The sequence below is a fragment of the Lutra lutra genome, chromosome 13 (assembly GCF_902655055.1).
Source record: "Lutra lutra chromosome 13, mLutLut1.2, whole genome shotgun sequence".
In the NCBI taxonomy this organism is placed as follows: Eukaryota; Metazoa; Chordata; class Mammalia; order Carnivora; family Mustelidae; genus Lutra; species Lutra lutra.
In genome coordinates, this window is record NC_062290.1 from 26,028,391 (window position 1) to 26,047,410 (window position 19,020).

Here is a 19,020-nt window from a genome sequence, read left to right on the forward strand (position 1 = left end):
AAGAGTGAATCTTTTTTGCAGGTTAAATTGTGAGTCCAAATGGCTTCATTGAAGGAATCCCACAGCAGTCAATCCTGCAGTAATTAGCATACAGAAAGACTCAATAGGGTTGAAAGTTCCTTTTTCTTTAATAAGAGGAAAGTTCCTGCTAGTGGATGGCACTTACTGCAGCTTCCAACTTAGAGGGGGCGGTGGTGAGTGCTGTGTCTTTCCTTTCTAACATCTTGTCTTGCTCACTGTGTCCCTGTCTTTAGCCATCTTTCTCTTCCATATTGCTTTCTTTTTCTTTGATGGCCCTCTCCTCCTCTCCTCACTTGGAGAAGGAGACTGGAAGACTTTCCCCTCTGTGTCCTGTGGAGAGTGCCAGAGTCTGCACGTGCCCATGGGGTGTTGGAGGGTGTTGGGGGGGCTTCATTGCCAATTCCAGCTCTGGGGGCTGACTTACTTCTGCTACATACAGATTTTTCTAGGCATCTGTTTCAGTCCTTTGGATTAATCAAGGAGCAAACCCTGCCTCTTTCTTTTTTAATACACAGAGACAGAGAATGAGAGAAAGAGTGAGAGAAAGGGGGGGAGAGGGAGAGAGAGAACATTCCTCAGGATCATAGCCAATGGCGGGCGAGAAAATCTGGCTAGAATTTGGTAACATTGCTTTATTTTCATTGGTAGCTAGGGATACTGCATTTTCATCTATAATGATGAGATCAAATTGCCTTTGTTAATAACTGTGTATGTTTAAAATGAGTGACTCTATTTGAAGAAAAATCTTTAATAACCCATGGCTCAGGCGTGGTGCTGGAGATGGAGCTGCCATAAGGAGCGTCTGCAGATGTGACAAGAACTGAGTGAGGGGTCAGCTGCGGAGGAAGCGGGGCACGTGGAGGGAGGCAGTGACGGTTGTCATGCCCACAAAGGTAATGTCTGCATTTCTGGGCGCTGAGAGTTTTCAGCAGGCCAAGGACAGTGATCATTCCATGGAACCTTCTCTCAGAGTTGTGTTTTGAAGGCCGCAGCTTGTCCATGTTTCCGCTTTGCTCCCTGCCAATGACATCGGGCTTATGCTTGCTCTATTTTGTGGATGGGAGAAAGTACGTGATATTCAGGGCAACTTCACCGAAAACGTCATGCCAACTTAGACATCAGCAGCCCCTGTCCCAGGTGGCCACCAGAGATCTGGGACCTAGAGCCTTTTAAACCTGGAACCTGTCCTAGTGGCCAAGCTGTCTCCCCTTGCTTGTTCACTCAGGTCTGCTATCTCACAGCAAGGCATGACTCCTATGTGAGGATCCCAGGAGCGACTTTGTTTACAGGTGACACAGCTCATTTGCCCTCCAGTCTTTTGGGGGCTAGCTACTTCTCTGGTCCAGGGATAATCACTTCTGTAGCGGTGCCTGCTTTAGACACAAGTTAAAAGCATTGGAGAATCAGCCTCTGGCAGGACAAGGAGATAGACCTCTCCAGCACCTCTGCCTTCCCCCTCACAGCTCAGTGTACTGCACAAGCAGCAGCTCTGGGGCAGAAGGCCAGCCAGAGATATTTTTTCTTTCCATAGCTTATGTCACAAAGAACCTTCCAGAAAACTTTATCCTTATTGTACAATCTTGAGGCCTGGGTTTTTAGCCATTCCACTAGAAGATGATTTCTTTTCTTGTAACTTTCTTTTCTAGGGAGGGGTGAGTCAGGGTCCTTTCTGAGCCGTTGGGCTTTTCCGTCTAGAGCAGCCTCCTTCTCCTATCCCTCAGGCCTCACCAGTGCTGTGAGTGCAGGCTGGCCTCCACCTGTCAGTGTCTACATCTCTTTGCCGGAAGGGCAGCAGTGCTGGGGAGTTCACTGCTCTCTCATCCTGATTTTGCTCACCCCACCAACCAAAGTTCAGCCTCCAACCAAAGACTAATGGGACCTTGTAACCAAGTACTACAGTTCCTTCACTCCCAGGATGGGGAACTCTGAGGCATGTACACTACATTGGTTCCCAGGATTTTCTCAGTAGGACTAAACTATCCACATCTGAGTCCTTGTCTCAGGCTCTGCTTCTGGAGGCAAACCAACACCAGACTTTTATATATTGCTGGAGTAAACTAAGGACTCCATTTTAATCTTTAGGATTCTTTTTTAGACACAAAGCCTGGAAACAATATCCTATGAATGGACATTACCATCAGAAGTTATCATCAGTTAAGCCCCGAGATGTTTCACTGTAGCAAATATTTGGGGTAGAACTTGTAACAGAGGACACAAACATGTGTCCAATGGTGGGCACATACATGGTGTGGAGAGAAAGGGCTGCTGGTGAGTAGGACTCTGCCCATGGACCCAAGCTATCGCTGACTTCATCAGCTCTTGCCAATCCCGGATGTTTATCTTCAGGAAGCCTCATTCCCAGGAGCCAAAACAGTCTGATGTGTTTGAGAAAGAATGAACTTTCATCATGTGGTTTTCTCAGCTCACAGGTGGTCAATTTGACAAAGTGGAAAAAGAAAACCATGCTGTAGCTTCTAAAGAGAAATTGCAGGTGCCTGGGTGGCTCAGTTGGTTAAGTGTCCACCTTCAGCTCGGGTCATGATCCCAGAGTCCTGAGATCGAGTCCCACATCAGGCTCCCTGCTCAATGGGGAGTCTGCTTCTCCCTCTGCCCGTCCCCCTGGTCACGCTTGCATGCTCTCTCAAGATTCTCTCTCCCCTCTCTCCGAAATAAATAAATAATATCTTTTTTTTTCCTAAAGAGAAATTGAGAGGTATGAATGGGGACTTAACTCAAAATCAGTTCATTTCCCAATGAAGGGCTAGCATGCTAGAGAGACTGAAACTTGGAGCCACCAGGCCTAGCCATCCTGCCGTATCATGCATACTCCTGTTTCCTGATTTTGCCTGTCATTCTCCAGCAAGCCCTTTGTGTCCACCACTACCTTTAAGATATGGCTCAAACATTACCTCTGCTAGAGTGTTCTGTGAAGCAGGTCTGTTTTTACAGTGGAGATACAGGTGGTCAAGCCTATGAAGTATCTGAGATTTTACACCACTTGCAAGCTAATAGGTAGCTTAGCATAGATTCATGGATGCTGGTAGAAGACAGGAGACTCTTGGATCAGAGGCAAAAGACTTTATTACTCACAGTACTCTGGTAGCCAGAGTGTAAGCATTTGTTCCCTGAGCCCCAGTTCCTATAGGGCAATGTGACAAAGGCCAAATGTCAACTATTGATTGCCTTATAGGAGAGGAGTCCTGAGCTCAGGAAGCCTTCATTAATAATAATGGGTAGTAAATATGTGTCTCTTGTTCCAGAGGGAGATAATAGATCTTCCAAAGGCTGTTCACTCTATGAAGAGATATGCAGAAAGGTGAGAAACCCATGGCAAATCGTCCCCATCAGAGATCAAACTGAGAGGACTGTTATAATTAAGTCAATAAGCTGTGTAGTGGCCAATATCACAGATTGAATGAGTTTGAACCCTATTAGTAGAATTTTATTACTTATATAACCTAGGGCAAGTTATATAATTGATCTGTGCCACAGTTTCACTATCTTAAATGGGATAAGTAGTGCCTTGTAGATATTTGTGAGGGTTAAATCAGTTAATATTTGTAAAGTGCTTTGAACAGTACCTAGAATGGAGAAAATACTGTGTGTGTTTGTAGAATAAGAAATAGAGATTAGTCACTGTATTCCCTGGTGGCCTGTGGCTAGGACCCATGTCCTTTGTGACATTCTCATCAAACTGACTGAAGCCTTTCAGCTAGGAAATGAAGTATGTGAGTCACATGAACTTGGGTAATTTGAATGCATTTCCACTGGATACCATGTGTAATGGGCATCACCAACATGGGAGATTCAATTTTTAAAAATGATTATGTGTCTTGAAACTTCCTCCAACAATTAAAAATAAACTACCATAGGATCCAGCAATTCCACTTCTGGGTATTTATCTGAAGGAACCCAAAACATTGACTCAAAAAGGTATCTGTTTCCCCATGTTTATTGTAGAATTGTTTACAATAGCAAATAAAAACAACCTAAATGTCTATTGATAGGTGAATAGATAAAGAGGCTATGGTGCGGGGAGCCTGGGTGGTTCAGTGGGTTAAGCCGCTGCCTTCGGCTCGGGTCATGATCCCAGGTCCTGGGTTCGAGCCCCGCATCGGGCTTTCTGCTCAGCGGGGAGCCTGCTTCCTTCTCTCTCTGCCTGCCTCTCTGTTTACTTGTGATTTCTCTCTGTCAAATAAATAAATAAAAATCTTAAAAAAAAAAAAAAAGAGGCTATGGTGTATATAATGGAACATTTTTCGGCCATAAAAAAGAAGGAAATCCTGCCATTTGCCCCAACGTGGATGGACCTTGAGGGTATTATGCTAAGTAAAGTAAGTCTGACAGAGAAAGACAAACACTGTATGATCTCACTTATATGTAGACTCTGAAAACGAGAAACAAACTGAACTCCTAGATACAGAGAAGAGATTGGTGGTTGCCTGGGGTGGGGGTAGAGGAAATGGGTGAAAGGGAGTCAAAAAGTACGAACTGCCAGTTATAAGACAAACAAGTACAAGGGATAGAAAATAGAGCATGCTGACTATAAATATTGTATAATATATTTGAAAGTTGCTGTGAGAGTAAATCTTGAAAGATCTTATCACAAGAAAAAGAAATTTGTCTCTGTGTGGTGATGGATGTTAACAAGACTTTTTGTAGCAATCATTCTGCATGTGAATATCAAATTATTATGTTGTATACCTGAAACTAATATAATATTATAGTTATATTTCAATATACAGTTATATTTCAATTAAAAAGTGATTCTATGTCATGAATGTTGTCCTCTGTTTATACAGAGGTCACAAAGAAATGGAGCTATCTTATCAGATTAAGTGTGACTTTTTGCCTCTAAATTTTCCTGGCACTCACTCTGAGCTTTTCCTATATCCCTTAGGGTGGTGTGTGTGTAGGTGTGTGTGTGTGTGTGTGTGTGTGTGTGTGTGTGATTACTCCCAGGAGACTCTAGACGCTTCCGAAAGGGGGAGGGCTCCTCTCCTGCTCAGACTGATTTTGTGACATGACAGGTTCTAACACTGTGCCTGGCACAGAGTGAGAACAAGGGCTCAGCCACTGTTGACTCCAACTGGAGATGAGTCAGCCAATCTTCATAGGGTTTTCTTGCCTGGCTTCGGGGGCTGCAATTTTCTGGAAGCCAAAGCTATGCCATTCAACTCATGGAGGCCCTTAGTATGGGTGTGCCCAAGGGACAGAATGGGAGACTTTTCCAAGACAAATTGAGTAGGCTGATAGAACCTGGCTAGTTTATTTGTATCCTTTTTCCTTGCTGTGTGTAATATACGTGGCAAGTCACGTGACTGAGGGGGACAGGATTAGTCTCTATTACTTCATACCTCAACTCATAAATAGAGCAAATGGCCCTTGCAGTGCTATCTAGTGAGCAGAGGGTTCTGTTCCTGACAAAGCCAAGTTTGGGGTCAGCATTGAGGGCCATGATCAGAACACAAAACTCGAAATGGATAAAAGACCTCAATGTGAGACAGGAATCCATCAGAATCCTAGAGGAGAACATAGGAAGTAACCTCTTCGATATCAGTCACAGCAACTTCTTTCAATATATGTCTCCAAAGGCAAAGGAAACAAAAGCAAAAATGAACTTTTGGGACTTCATCAAGATCAAAAGCTTCTGCACAGCAAAGGAAACAGTCAACAAAACAAAGAGGCAACCCACGGGATGGGAGAAGATATTTGCAAATTATAGTACAGACAAAAGGTTGATATCCAGGATCTATAGAGCACTTCTCAACCTCAACACACACAAAACAGATAATCATGTCAAAAAATGGGCAGAAGACATGAACAGACACTTCTCCAATGAAGACATACAAATGGCTATCAGACACATGAAAAAAGGTTCATCCTCACTAGCCATCAGGGAGATTCAAATTAAAACCACATTGAGATACCACCTTACACCAGTTATGGCCAAAATTAGCAAGACAGGAAACAACGTGTGTTGGAGGGGATGTGGAGAAAGGGGAACCCTCTTACACTGTTGGTGGGAATGCAAGTTGGTGCAGAACACAAAATACAAAGGACATTTCTACAGCTTGCTGCTGTGTGGCTGTCTACCCATAACATGTATTTAAGGCAGGACCGAATGAAGATATTTCCTATTAAACAAAGAAGTGCATTACCTGGGGTTCCCTGGGCAGTTTCAAGTGCAGTGGTAGCTGGTGGTTAAGTGGCCCAGACCCAGATGGGCCCCAAGTCAGCCGGGAAAGCGGTGAGCAAAGCAGGGAGCTCTGGGAGCTGCCACTCTAATCCCAGGCTTTCCAATGGCCTGTGAATTAGGAAGCGTGGGAGTGAAATCCAGGTGGCCGCCAACTGTGTGGTCTTGGACAGGTTTCTCCAGTCCAGTTTTTTGGGTCCCCATTTGGAAGTGGAGACAATATTGCTGGGATGCCATAAACCAAGATGGCGGCTGGCTCTGAAAGAGCTGGGGGAGGCTTCTATAGAAAGCAAGGCCAGGGGTGAGGGCAGAGGAAGCCGGAGGCCAATGAGGGAGGGGGCGCTGTGGACCTGTGGGGAGAGGAAGTGGCCACTATGGTGACAGAGAGCTGTGGAGGCATTAGATTTTCCAGGCAAGAGCTACTCACAGAGAGGGGGCAGGGGAGAGAGTGAAGAGACACTTCGGTGGGAAAGATGGACGGTACAACAAAGGATGGGGGAAGGGAGGCACAAGGGTTATTTTTGATGCTGAGTGAATATTTTCTTAAGACTCTGCAGAAGTGTCTGCATTCTTAGAGATTTTATGGGCAATCTCTTCTTTGTGGGGAGTTCAGCAGGAAAATAAAGTTCTCTGTAGAAACCGGGTAATCACACAGCTGAAGTTCCTTCAGGAAGTCAGAGAACATCAAGGGCAGACTAAGATGGCAGCAGAGGCAAGTAGAATGTGATCAGGATTGGTCAGATTTGCAATGTTCCTCGGAAGTAGAAAGAGGGGATTTGTTGATGGATCCCACACGGGGTGTGAGAGAAAGACCAGAATCAAGGGTGACAGTGCGGCTTTTGGTCTGCAAGTCTGGGACCGAAATGGTTTGGAGAAGAACCCAGAATATGGTTTAAGACGGGCATCAGGTATCCTGGTGGACACATCATGTAGGCATTTGGATAAGAGGGTCTGGAGTTTAGAGGAAAGGTCAGGGCTGGAATGCAAATTTGAGGTTCATTAGTGTTTAACTGGTATATAAAATCCAAGAACTAGATGATATCACTTGGTGTAGGGAGAGAGGAAAAGAGCTTGAGGAATGAGCCCTGGGGCCCTCCGCCATTTAAAGACCCAGAAGATGAGGAGATCCAGGAAGAGAGCAGTTCCCTATGTTTTCTTGAGTAGAAATACAGCAGAAGCCCCCTTCTTACTGCTACTGTTTGTAATCGGGGCCGGTGCCTATTGAGTAGATAAAACCAACTTCAGCTTCTTAGAGTCTGAGAATTTGAAGAAGACCCTGATCATCATACAGTCCCGTGTTTTCCACAAGCCAGGTCATTGGTGGTCTGGAAATCAGTTTACTGTGTCCTGACCAGTGTTTTTTAAAAGATGAACTAGAGGGGCGCCTGGGTGGCTCAGTGGGTTAAAACCTCTGCCTTCAGCTCGGGTGATGATCCCAGGGTCCTGGGATCAAGCCCCGCATTGGGCTCTCTGCTCAGCAGGGAGCCTGCTTCCCCCTCTCTCTGCCTGCCTCTCTGCCTACTTGTGATCTCTCTCTCTCTCTCTGTCAAATAAATTAAAAAAAAAAAAAAAGATGAACTAGAACAGAAGACTTCAGAGTATTGAAAGTAGGAAGGGTAATTTTTGCTATTATTATTTCTGAAGCTATTGTTTTGGAGGGGTGTGTGTGTGTGTACTAGTCATCAGGCAATTTTTTTTACTATTTTTGGTGGTCAAGTGCACCAAACTGGACTAATTCTAATCCTTGGTTTGGGACTCCACATATCGACACATGAATGGTTCTTCTGTATTTTATCTATCATTTTGTATTTTAATGTAAAAAATACCATGCAGTCATTCACAACCAAGAACATTTCCAATAATTTCAACTACCTTCTGTCTCCCCTTCCCAAGGCAACTACATTCTTAATTTTGTGTTTATTTTTCCCTTTTCCTTTTTTCCCCTTTTTGTTTTTTTGGTTCTGTCTTCCTATTTTTCTTTCTATTCATAAGCAATATATTATTTAGATATGCATTTTTTTTTTTTTACTTTTTATTGTGGAAAATGTCAAATATGTAAAAAAAAAAAAAAAGGAAATAGTACAACAAACAAGCCCCATGTACCCATCTCTCATCTTCAATAATGATCCAGTCACAGCCAATCTCTTCTCATTTCTACCCCAGTTACCCATTTTGAAGCAAATTCCAGATAATGTATCATTTTATCTATAAATATTTAAATGTAAGATTTAAAAAAATCTTTATCACATCTAAAAAATTTAATAATAGTTTTAAAATATAAATAAATATTCCTTCATTTCCAGATTCTGAATTGTCTTGAGGATAATCATATTTATGAAAAATTTAACCTTTGAATACTGACTTGATGATTAAGGATATTAAGAACTGATTATTTTGTCTTGGATGTAAGAAGATGTTATGGTTGGGGTTTTGGGTTATTTTTTAAAGTATTGTACATACATATTATATTCATACATATATGCATGTATTCAGTGTGTATGATATGTCTAACTGAAATACTTATGGATAAAGTGTTATGATGTCTAGGATGTGCTTTGAAATAATACAGGAGTGTCATTGAGTGGGAGGGATGAGGTGAGATAAGATTGACCATGAATTGATTATTACTGAAGCTGAGTAATCGGCATGTGGGGATTTATTAAACTTCTCTGTTGGGTGCCTGGATGGCTTAGTCAGTTAAGCGTCTGCCTTTACCTCAGGTCATATCTCAGGGTCCTGGGATCGAGCCCCACATTGGGATCTCTGCTCGATAGGAGTCCGCTTCTCCCTCTGCCCCTCCCCCCACTGTGCTCTCTCTCTCTCTCTCTCTCAAATAAATAAATTAAATCTTAAAAAAATAAACCTCTCTGCTACCTTTTGTGTATGTTAGAAATTTCCTATTGAAAAAAATGAGTGGAAAGGACAGGATACTGAAATAAAAATTGGGTGCATAACTCCTTACGCACATATGTGAGTTTCTTCAGGATCTAAACTTAGAAGGGCAGCTTCAGCTCTACTGGCTAGTCCAGAATGAATGGCAGTGTTTCACAGCATCCAGGTAAAGAACTCATATGGCCTTGCTTTGAGGACATCTCTGTGTTGGGCCTTCTTTGTCCCTTTGAGGTCTGACTCTGTCCAGGGTGGGGAATAGGAATGGGTTGATCCATTTCCTCCTCCTGAAGACAATGAAAGTGTGATAATATGCAGCTGGCTCAGATTAGCTTTTTCTGGAACACGGATGCTTGCCTAAATGTGCCTGCTGTTTGTTTTCATGCCTTTGAACCCTTGCTTTGGGAGTAAGACTCACCCAGTTAATGAAAATCTATATACATCTGCTGTTTTCGTTTTGTTACAAAAAGGATATGTGTTTATTTTAGGAAATTAAGATATTATGAATAATAAAAGGGAGAAAATAAAATCAGCCTAGCCTAGCATAGCTGTCAGTATTTGGTGTTTACTCATCCAGTTGTTTTTCTTTGCCAATACTCTACATTTATATGTAGAATAAATGTCTGTTTAAGACATTTTTCATATTATTAAACATTCTTTACCAATGTAGTTTCAGATGGTGGCTTGGTATTTTGTTGTCTGGAAATGACACAACTCAATTAAATAATTTCCAATTTTGAACTCTTGGAGTGTTTCCAATATTTCCCTATTTTTTCAGTTTTCCCCTTATGCTCATTTTGAAGAAGACTCAGCACTTTGACTTGTCTCCAAAAGAATGAGCCCCACTGCAAAGGATCAGACATGAATGTTTCCTGGGGAGACACCCAACACCCAACACACAGTGGAAAAACAGGAACATTAGCCATTTGATATTCTTGTTTTCTATCCTCCATTCTTTTTCCAGACAGTAGCCTCTTCCCTCTTCTTTTTCTTCCCCAGACATAGTTTCCAAATGGCCCCTATGATGTCCAGAGTTCAGAGTTATTCATTTCTGCACACTCCCTCAGCAAAGCACAAAGTTCTGCCGTCAGCGGAACTAACCATCTTGAGACAGCAATTCGTGGACCATCCATTTTCACTGAAATATGTCCCTTGAAAGTTTCACCAAATGATTTATCAAAGTATTATACAATCCATAACTAAGTCCTTGAGATAAATTCTTAGGGGTGGAATGGCTCTATCAGAGAACATAAAAAATGCGAAGACTTTTGATGACTCTCAGGAATCAGGTGCGTTGATTTGCTCTCCGCCAGTGCTCCGGAGCGCACGTTGACTTGACTGCAGTAATTAAGAAGCACAGATCTACAGTCCATTTCTGGGGTTCATCTGTCACTCTGTTCCCCAACCGCTTCCTCAGCAGGTGCACATCAGAGTGCAGGCAGAACGGAACCACTGTGAGTGGCACAGAAAAAGGGATTTGTGACCGGGATCAGACTTTATGAAATTGTGGAAGAGCGAAGAAGTCAGGTTCCAGAAGGAGACAGGTTGGAGGATCAGAGAAAAGTCACCAGGCAAGGACTGTGCTGGGGAGCTGTCTATAGGTTGGCCCGAAGTTGCAGTAGGTCAGTAGGGCAGCCAATTGGGAAGAAAAGCTAGTTGTGAAGCAGAGAAAAATGGACCAGTGGAACGTATGAGGGCACACTGTATTTGTCTTTCACTGTGTCTCACTCCGTTGATGCTGGGGACCGGTGGAACCAGCTGGTGCCTTTTGCTCTGGGAGCTGTACACAGGCCTGCCCCAAGACTAGTAGAAGCCAAAGGAGCTGAAAGGAACCGCATACCCTCCCGCTACCCCAGGCTGAGGAGAAGAGCCCCAGCTTATCAGCCAATGACACTGACCTGCACTCATCTCCCAAGCATAGAGGCTGCTGTTTAACTTGTGGCTTCTAAATCGCATGAATTTCTCTTGTGTGCAATTTTAGCTTGGAACGGCATGGGGAAATGACTTTTGGGAAACATAGTTCCAGCTTTGCCAAGTGGACATGGAGTCAAACGACCACAAGTGGTACCTGGAAGTACTCAGTTGGTGCCAGGATAGAAAAGTGAACCTTAGGGGAATCTGGTAAACATTGACTGTCATTGCCACGGAAGCTGAGAGATGAGCTGGGGTAAGGGGTAGCAAAGTCAAAAATTTTTGCTGATGGGTTTTTCTGTAAGATTAAAAAAAAATTCTAGTTTTCAAAAACAGTATCTGAACAGAGGACAAAATCCTGCAGAGAAATTTTATACTTCTGAGTCCAAAAAGGAATTAGTGAACCAAATTGTCTCAGGTCTGTTGCCAGAGGTATCGAAGAGCCAAGCATACGTAGAGAGACCACGTGTTTGTGTCATTACCTTGAAACAAACTTAGTGAGTTCCCTGAACTAATCTATGTGTGGAAATCTGTATAAAAGATATGGAAATATCTCCTATCAATAATTGGAAGCCATTGATGGTACCAAGCTGTTATATCATGAAGAATTTATACAGTTACGAGAGTTTAACTTGTCTATAATAGCAGTTACCTACACCCCGTCACAGAGAACCTGCTGTATTTATTGGAGACATAAGATATTTGTCATTTGCTCCAAACATAAGCAACAAAAAGTCAGCTTTATAATATTAAAGAATTCAAAATTATAGTCAACTAAATATTCCTGCCTTAGAAGAGACTCCCAGTGGTAAACAAATATTTTCAGAATTGTCCTGTTCTATGACGCATTTTTTTTTTCAGTTTTTGTGTGTGGGTTTTTTTTTTTTTTTTTTTTGACAGTGGTGTTTGAGGCAACACTTGCCAACAAACATACTCTATTTTCCCCCCTAAGCTACAATCCTGGTTGACCTTTTAACTAAACTCCACAAAGCAGGGAGTCCATCTGGATCCATCTGGATCTGTCTGTTCTTTAGCCCAGAACCTTTTAGACAATTGAATCTTCTCTCCTTCAGGCAGAGAATAATGTCTGAATATTGTCTGACATGGATTGACAGGGAGTAAAACTGCATGACTCGTCTCCAGAGCCAGATCCGTGGTTAGCAGAGCCTGAGGCTCATATAATTTGGGGACTTTCTTAAAGAAAAATAGGACAAAATTACAAATAAAAATTAGTAATCAAAGGGAATACTTAGCATGGGAAATCACAACAACCTACAAATTTTAAAAAGGAGACAAACATCAGAAACTTCACCAAGGGCAGAAAATAGTATTAACAGGCTGTTAATTGTGTGCCTGACAAATCTGTAGAATGCTTTCCCCCCAGTGTTTATGGCTAAATAGAAAAGGACATACAAAGGACACAAAGTGACCAAATTCATTAAACCGAAGCAGCTGTGGGTCTGGAGCTCGCTCATTGTCTGTGCGAACTGCATTTTCCTTTACAATGCCGTCCATCTCCTTCCCTTTCTTTCCTGTATGACTGTGTCCTACTTCTCTAATCACCTTTATCTTTTCGATTTTAATTTCATCTACATTTTATTGGCTATTGTGATTCTTTTTTCCCCCTACCTTCCCAGTTGTGACCATCAGAAGTTTTCGTTTCCATTATCTTATAATAGCAAGAGAGTTTCTGACCCTTTGAAGTTCTGCTCATTTTCACTTTTTGCTTTACACTGGTGGCTTTTATCAGGATCTTGCCTTCCTACTGTATTTATTTTGGTATAATCAGAAATTCTGAAACCAAGGCACGAAATTAATCTGAAGATAAGGTCCGTATGAGCAATCGGGGTGCAGTTTCAGACTGCCACCACGTTGAATTGTGTTATATAGTCGGGTGATCCAATCAGACTTAAATTACATCCGCATTGACCTACTGAGGAATACATGGAGGGGTTTTTGTCGCAGGAGTACTGGCTGCTGTTTCTTCCAGGTCATTTCTGAGCATTGGTGGCCATATTCCTGGCTCTCTCATCAGGAACCACGAGACTTTGTCAGGATAGGATGGATTTGATATGCTAAGAGGTAGTCTGATACCTTGGCCTGCATAAAACATGGGAACTCACAGAGCAACTGTTTATACTACTATTTTTACCCTATGCACACAGGAAGTCTGATAAATTTCATTTTGCATAATTTCCAACATGAAACGAATGGTATGGTAGGTTTATCATTGGATCTCCTGTGCTGAGTATTCCTAATAAGAGGCATTTTGACCAGGAGTCCTTTGCTTACAGTTTTACACTTTTTTTTTTTACCCCCCACCCCCACCCCCAAACCCCATCACCAGTTTTACACTTCTGAGGACTGGAAGAATTTCCACAGACTGGTTCTGGGTGAATACATTTCAGTCCCTGTTTTTTCTCTATTATCCTATCTTTACAGTGCCAAGTGCTGTGGGGCCTGTCCATTTCCTGATACAGCCTCTGGCCTGTGGGATTCATCCTGGAAGCCAACCCTGTGTAGAACAAGTAAGCCATACACAGAGGTGACCATGAAATATGTAACTATGTCCTGAGCTAAACACAAGCTATGGGTATTACCAACTCTCCTTTTTTAGTATCCCCAAATACCTGAAGCCACTACAAAACCACCCTACTGAAGGGAGGCCTAATGGAGGAAAAGTCCAAGTGGAAAGAGACTGTGGAATTGACCAAATGAGGTTTAAAATCTTATTTTTGTGATCTTTACAAAACACATGACCATGTGAAACACATTGTTAGATCTCTTGCCAGGCCTTAGAAGGTTCTGGGCAGTGAGGCCACCAGAGCTTAAGCTTCGTTAGCTTCTTGGTGTCACCCCCACTGCTGGTCTCTGTTTTTAGTGTTCTGAGATTTCAGTCCTGTTGGAGTTGAAAGAATTAAGGTTCAGGTACAGCTTATCCGAGAACAGAAGTACTTGCAAGTTTGTCAGACCCTGAAATAGGGGGTTAACACTTTCTGGGGTTCATTATTCCCACTGATGAATGTAATCCTTCTTTCTACCTTCAGAGCTCTGTCCTTTTATTGTTGATCTGGCCTCATTTCCAACACAAAAGGCAAGAGTATCAAGTCTGTAAAGGGTCTGAGACTAACCTCCTTGCAACCTAATAAGTTAGCCCACCACAGTATCATGGATAGTAGCAGAAGACACAAGCCTCCTGAATCAGAGACAAAGGACATTATTACTCACATCCCAGAAAGCAGCATGAGCTGCATCAGTGCCCCTTGCTCCCAAGTCCCATGGGGTTGGCACAGATGACCCCAGATCTGCACATGCACATGGCTGCACATGCAGTGTTTGGATTGCAGGAGAGGAGAGGAACCCTGAGCGGAGGGAACACAGATGTTTTCTAAGGGGAAGTAAGCATGCCTGCCCTTTGCTCCAGAGGGAGGTGCTGTCTCTGTCTTCCAAGGCTGTTCGCTAGACAGTCATCCCTGAAAAGACAGTCCAGAAGAAAAGTGATCAATGCCTTGATCACAAGATGTGCAGAATCATTAAATCATTATCCATGGATAACCATCTACCAAAACCGTTAGAAGCCCTTTGTTGGAGAGAGGCAAAACCTAAGATGGTTCCAAATAAAGACAATTATTTTCCTGTTGGCTGAAATCAGTCAACTTATTGTCTAAGAAAAATGTACAATGGAGGCATGACAGATCTCTCTTTAATATCAATGTAGGTTTTTGGAATATGATCTCCAGATATTTTAGTGTTCTTTCAATCCTATATGACCCTACTGTCTCCAGAATGATTTGTTCTTTAAATTTTTTTAAACTTAGGATCAGCTTGAATGACCTTTGTGCTGGTGGAGTCTATAAGTTGTTTTTTGGTTCATGAAGCAGAACTACTTTTTTACCTGTTTTCATCTCATGTTTTTCAAGAAGAGTGCTGGGTTCAAGTCTTAGTTCTGCCACTGATTCAAAGTTCATTGGCATGAACTGGGATTTCGAAGCTTTTCATTGACTGAGTTATTGCCTAGAGGGAAAAGGAAAGCATCTCATTCCCCAGCTGGAATAGTAGAGTAGGATCCACATGCAAGGTTAAGTCTGCATAAGGCCAACTCTGTCTCTCCCCTTGAGTCTGCAATTGACTACGAGTGGTAAGACGTAAGAAATCCCCCTGCCCAAACCTCTTGACTCTGTTTTAGTGAGATTTCCAGTTACTGGTTTTCACATCTCCCTTCCCAGGCCTGCCCCTTTTGATAAAGATCTTTCCTTGAAAGCATCACCGATCAATAGGTTCTTTTTATTTAGTGGTTTTGTCTCTCAGAACCAGGAAGGACCTTTCCTGGTTGTCATGTCTCACATCTGAAGGAAAGTGCAGAGCAGCTGGAAACCAGTCATGCCACATTTGAGTAACAGGGAAGACTAGAAAGGAGAACTCTTGGGTACTTCCCCCATCTGAAGTCTACATCTTCTCCAGATTGTGAGCATTGAGGCAACATCACCTTATTGGGTGCATCCTTTCTGCAAAAGATTGACAGACAACAAGTACATAGTCAAAGGCAATGTGACAATTCCAAACTGTATATGTTGGTTCTAAACTAGGACTCTAGGTCTGAAAATATTTTTTGGCACTTGTTTGGACTAAGGGAAGAAAGGCAAACCCAGAGTCATGTATGCCTTCTAGAAGTCTCCTTTTAATGTGGTGAAGTACTGTGAGAGGTCCCTGCATGAAATAACTGAGTGCATTTGGGAAGATACAGTCCAAGTCCAAACATGAAGCAGGAGTTAATGAGTTTTTTTCCAAGAATAGCAAAACTTCAAAGATGCACTAGAGAAAAAAATATTGTTATCTCAAAAGAACAAATGTTATCAGATAATACAGTCTGTCAAGTTATAACTTGACAGAAACCCTGAATTTGCTTAAGAATCCAGAGTCAGTTAATAGGTCAGATAAAATAAAGACTTTTGTGAATTCCAAAACTTCTAACCCTTCAGAAATGCTCACGGGATCATAATGAGGCTGATTCTGAAAAGATCATGATCAAAGGAGGTCTCTCCATTTTGCAAGACCTGGGAAAATGCAGAAAAGGGCATTTTTTTTTTCTAGAAAGATATAGAAGTAAAAGTGAGGAAAGGTATATAGGCCTGGGCCGGATGTCTTGGAACACTATCTCTCCAGATGTTGTCTGTTTTGATTCTGGGAAATCTTCACTTTCAGGATACCAGATGGTATGCAGGTCCAGTCAAGGCTTGGGGCTTTCTTTAGATGCACCATGTGAATCCAAAAGTCTGTCTCCTAGAGTTTGGTGGCACAAGGGTTCATTAGCAGTGCCTTATAAGGGCCTTTCCAGCAAGGTTAAAGAGAGTTTTTCTAGAGGTGCCATTTCCAATAGACAGTATCTCCAGTTTGAGAGGTGTGATGCTTAAAGGTCATTGTCTTCTGGGAGCACACTGTGGAAAGATAGCTCTATCAAGGCATGGTTACTGTTGTTGTTATTATTATTATTTTAGAGAGAAAGAATGTGTGAATGGGAGGAGGAGGGGCAGAGGGAGAGGAAGAGAAAGAATCCCAAGCAGGTTCCATGCTTAGCACAGAGCCTAAAGTGGGGCTTGATCTTGTGACCCTGAGATCATGATCTGAGCCGAAATCAAGAGTCAGGTGCCCAACCAACTGAACAACCCAGATGCCCCAAAGCATGGTTATTATTATTTTTAAAGATTTTTTGTATTTATTTGAAAGAGAGAGAACGAGTTGGGGGATGGGCAGGTGATGAGCGGAAAGCACCCCAAGCACAATTATTTTTAATAGAAGCTACTGGGCCCTTATAATATTGAAATGTATCCCCTCTTATCAATGTGGGTCAAGAGAGGCAGGGATCAGGCCTATCTGGGTGGCTCAGTCAATTAAGTGTCTTCCATCAACTCAGGTTATTATCCCAGGGTCCGGGCTCTAGCTCCTGTCAGGCTCCCTGCTCAGTGGGAAGTCTGCTTATCATTCTCCTTCTGTCCCTCCTCCCCTCCCCAGACTCCCACTCCTGCTCTCTCTTGCTCAGTCTTGCTCTTGGTTGCTCTCTCTCTTGCTTGCTCTCTCTCAAATCAATAAATAAAATCTTAAAAACAAAAACAAAACCAAAAAGAGGCAGGGACCAAAAGCACTGGATGTCCTATGACTATCTCCAAGGGTGAGTGTCTATGAGTTCTTAAGGGGGTGGATCTGAGATTTAGAGGGACTAATAGCAATGCCTTTAGTCAAGGTACTTGGAGAATCCCTGTGAATTTTGCCAGGTGAGTCTTAAGAGTGCCTGGAGTGCCTTCGACCAACCCTGAGGAGAGGATGGTCCACATAATGAAAGTGCTGTCACACTGGCCAAACAACACAGATTCGTGAAGCACCTGACCAGTAAAATGGGTCCCCTCATCACTTGGTAGTTCAAGAGGGGTTCCCAAAGTAGGGATCATCCTTTCTTCTTTTCTAGCAGAATTTTAGCTATAGAAGGGTTGGTCTGTCTACAAGGGAATGCTTTGGTCCAGTGAAAAACATACAAACTACGACTAAAATGTACTTACATCCATGAGATGGAAGGGGTGGGGGAGCTGCATGAAATCCATTTGCCAAACCTCAAATGGTCCATTGGACAATTTATTTATTTATTAGAAGATTTTATTTATTTATTTATTTGTTTGTTTAAAGATTTATTTATTTATTTACTTTGTTTATTATTTATTACTATATTTATTTATTCATTTATTTAGGAGAGAGTGCTTGCATATGTACGAGCAGGGGGAGGGGCAGAGGAAGAAGGAGAAACAGATACCCTACTGAGCAGAGAGCCCAATTTGGGGCTCCATCCCAGGACCGAGACCATGCCCCGAGCTAAAGGCAGACACTTAACCAACTGAGCCACCCAGGAGCCCCCCACTGGACAATTTAAAATGCCCAGAGGCAGTATGGACAGGCTTCTCAGGATTGTATTTTGGACAAATGGGACAAGCAAGGTAGGCACTTTTGGGAGCCTTCTTGATAGTTCACCACCAATATTGGTTCATGAATGCTACCATTTGTCAGTAGACCAATGGTATAATGCAGAGACATCTGTAAGTAGTGGGAATTTTAGAATTTCTGGTAGAGCCAGATTGTTATTTGGTCCAAACCAGAGTTTTCTCTTCTTACCTATCCAATAACCATTAGATTTTCAATATTGTTTCTCCTTTTCTGGGGCCAATTGTTGGGCATCTCTGGTCAATTTTTCCAAAATTGTTATTTGGGAGGACATCTCTTTGGAATAGGGCAGGGGTGTGGCTATCAGTCTCCTTGAAAGCAGCATTTTTGGCAGAAAGATGAGCGACGTGGTTTCCCTTGGCTTCCAGGGAGTTGAGTTTGGAATGCCCAGGAACCCTGGTAATGGCTTGAGCCACCAGCAAAAAGTATGGCATCTAATAGGTTTTGGACATAGAAGCCATTTTTAATCCCTTTGGAAGTAAGGAAACCTTGTTTCCATAACATTCCAAAGTCATGAGCTACCCCAAAGGCATACTGACTGTCATTATAAATATTTGTGGTTTTGCCCTTGGCTAAAATACAAACAAGCCTGTGTAAGGCTGTATATTTCAGCTTGCTGGGCTGAAGTGGCCAAAGGTAAAGGTGCTGCCCTAATGACTTCAAACGGGGTTGTGATAACTTGATATTTACTATGTTTATCCTTTAAATGAGAAGCATTGGTAAACCATGAAAAGTTGGCATTGGTTAGAGGAGTTTCTTATAAATTGTAATAGAGGGTCAAAAGGTGCTCTGTCAATTAAGCAGTTCATGAAGCAGGGAGAAGTGGGTCAGGTTTAAGGCTTTGCAACAAGGAAGAGTTCTATGAGCAGTTAGCAGGAGAGTTTCATTGGAGGTGAGGAGACTGTCCTAGAAGTGTTGAGTGTGATGAAAAGTTAGGAGGGCTTCTACTGCATGGGGGTGCAAGGGTGGTTAAGGGGACCCCATGACTATTTCTTCAGGGGGCTTCACTAAGGGGGTCA

The 19,020-nt window shown here is 42.6% G+C and overlaps 1 long non-coding RNA gene across 1 annotated transcript; it reads left to right on the forward strand.

The window, feature by feature from the left end:
• Positions 1–1,582: 1,582 nt before the first annotated feature.
• Positions 1,583–18,584, forward strand: LOC125083794 (uncharacterized). Its single transcript, XR_007122374.1, has 3 exons — positions 1,583–1,593; positions 1,679–1,683; positions 18,481–18,584. It is a non-coding gene; the product is annotated as an uncharacterized LOC125083794 (long non-coding RNA).
• Positions 18,585–19,020: the final 436 nt, after the last annotated feature.